This window comes from Entelurus aequoreus, linkage group LG24, assembly GCF_033978785.1.
Source record: "Entelurus aequoreus isolate RoL-2023_Sb linkage group LG24, RoL_Eaeq_v1.1, whole genome shotgun sequence".
Taxonomy (NCBI): Eukaryota; Metazoa; Chordata; class Actinopteri; order Syngnathiformes; family Syngnathidae; genus Entelurus; species Entelurus aequoreus.
Window position 1 is genome coordinate 18290996 of NC_084754.1, and position 2500 is coordinate 18293495.

The 2500-nt window shown below is 39.4% G+C and overlaps 1 protein-coding gene across 2 annotated transcripts in view; it reads right to left on the reverse strand.

Moving 5' to 3' along the window:
- The window catches only part of trim44 (tripartite motif containing 44), a 156034-nt gene extending 155419 nt beyond the window's left edge, over positions 1 to 615 (reverse strand). For both annotated transcript variants that reach the window (XM_062036043.1, XM_062036042.1), the window contains exon 1: positions 404 to 615. The gene's annotated coding sequence lies outside the window, so the exon portion shown is untranslated. The remainder of the gene's footprint in view (positions 1 to 403) is intronic.
- Between the last annotated feature and the right edge of the window lie 1885 nt (positions 616 to 2500).

Below are 2500 nucleotides of genomic sequence, written 5' to 3' on the forward strand. Positions count from 1 at the left end.
TGAACTCACGACTACTCAGGACCTTCGTATTGTGAGGCAGACCCACTAACCCCTCTTCCACCGTGCTGCCCGGTCTAGAACATGTTTTGCTTTATTCATTATTGACGTGTTTCTTGCTACTTTATGTTGTATGTTTTTAGAAGATATTTCCAGTTCAGCGTTAATCACAAAAGAGAAAAACCATTTGGTATTATGTGGCTGATGAGCAAACGTATAGTCTTTGCAGCAGCCTACCTAGTTTCCCCTGGCGACGCACAAGCAGACACACATCTGCGTAGAAGCGTTGCAAACATATACCATACAATTGCATTCTTAACGCAAACACAGACCCTACGTTTTCCCACAATCTGGATCAGAAAAAGTATGAAGTTATTACCAACAGTGAGTGACGTATGTTACTTACTCGTCGGTGTCTTCGCACCCCAAAACCCAGCTTTTTCGAACACGGCTTTGTTTAAGATACGCCCGCTGAGGTATTTTCTTGACAGGTAACTTATGATTCCTTAAAATTACATTACTGAGATGTTTAGTGATCAAATGTAATGTTTGATGTGAAGACGCTGAGCGCAGAGTGGTGTTTACTTCCGTGTTTTCCTAACTTCCGCTATGACGTCACATGTGTGGCCGCGTGTATTGCAGCGCATCTATTTTTTTAATTATTGCTTTACACCCTTGTTTAATTTGAAAATGTAATTGTCATAAAAGGGTGATTTAAAAATGAAAAAAATCAAATAGTACATTTGGGCATGAGTTAATACTTTTGACAACATCTCCTAACACTTCCAGGAACTTTATTAGGCCATGCATTACTAAAAAGTGATAAGAACATTCCTACATTTATGGTAAATGGGTTATACTTTGAAGTGTATTTCTGGTCTTGTCATCCCCAAGACGCCGCTGCGTAGTTGGATCAAAAGGAGACGTCGGACACGCTTTGCTGAACCAAAAGTTACTTTATTACAGGCGTCATTTATACTGCATTACCCGGAGGAATCTTAGTCAAAAATGGAGGAATCTTAACTGGAGAAACCAAACCATCAGTTTATATATTCCTTCTTTGTCTGTCTGGGTGTGCGCTAAGTCTAAACAGCACCACCTGATTATACAAGGAGCTGTTTGTGTGTAAGTGTCTGGAAAACAACTGTTTTAAGTCATAACTTAAAGGTTGGTGTTTGAACTAGACAGGCAATCTCCTCTCAAGGATATGGCTATAACTTTTGCATTCCGAAGTCCCAATTAGGGCCTCCTTCCTACAAGAAGTGATCCAATTCACCTGTGAATATCAAATTAAGGGGCCTTATCTTATCATGTGCTCAAACTGAAATGCCACTGTGTACTCAAACTTGCAGGTTTGCTTTCTCCAAGATGAGTATGAGCATTCACCATATGTAGAACATAAAATGAGTTAATTAATACATTTCAACTTGTATAGCGCTTTTCTACCTTCAAGGTGCTCAAAGCGCTTTGACACTATTTCCACATTCACCCATTCACACACTGATGGCGGGAGCTGCCATGCAAGGCGCTAATAACCACGACCCGTCAGGAGCAAGGGTGAAGTGTCTTGCTCAAGGACACAACGGACGTGACTAAGTTGGTAGAAGCTGGGGATCGAACCAGGAACACTCAGGTTGCTGGCACATGCAGTACATTTCCACTGCACCTCAATTGTCAGGGTAATTAAATGGAATGTATTGAAATAAGGATAATGGCAGAGGTATATGTTCACACTGGCAATTCAATGAAAAGAACATATTTTAATTAAGTGCAAGTAGGTGAACTGTAATTATCTAATATGAAACTGCAGCTTCTATTGGTCTGCGTCTCTGGGATGTAGACATTTTGTAATTAAAAAAAGAGGATTTAGTAAATGTATTTAGTTGAAAGTAGCGATGTGAAATGACTTATAGTCGACAAGGGAGGCAGGATATATTTTGATAGGATGGGCGAACACATTGTGAATTAAAGAGAGTATTCTGGGAAGTTTCCTATTATGATATCTGCTTCAGCCATCTGTTCCCTTCTCTTAAGAAACCAGCAGTAGGAGACAATGGAAAAGTATTAGAGATTTGGACTTTGATCGATTGAGAAGTTTATTGACATCTTAAAAAATTGAATCCATGTAGTGCTTTAAAAAGTTAAATGGAAGACACAAAAAGCCAAAAGGCTTGTTTCCATTGTGGTCTGTCTGACTAACAGATGTAGAGGTGACACTCTCGTTGTCCTCAGTGTAATGCTGCAAAGATGCTGCACAGTTTATTGTCACACAAGTGTCATTTTGCAAATTATTATGGTCTGTTGATCTGATTTAAATAACTTGCCATAAACATCCCTCTTGACTGTTCCAAGGAAACTCAGAACTACGGCTCCAAAATGAAAATAGTGTCGTTGTTGCCAATGATTGCTGCTCCCCGTAATAGACTACTGTCATGTTATTAAGGTACGGAAATATATTTTGCTTCTAAATCAAGTCTTTGTGGTCATGAGGAACAAATGTGTG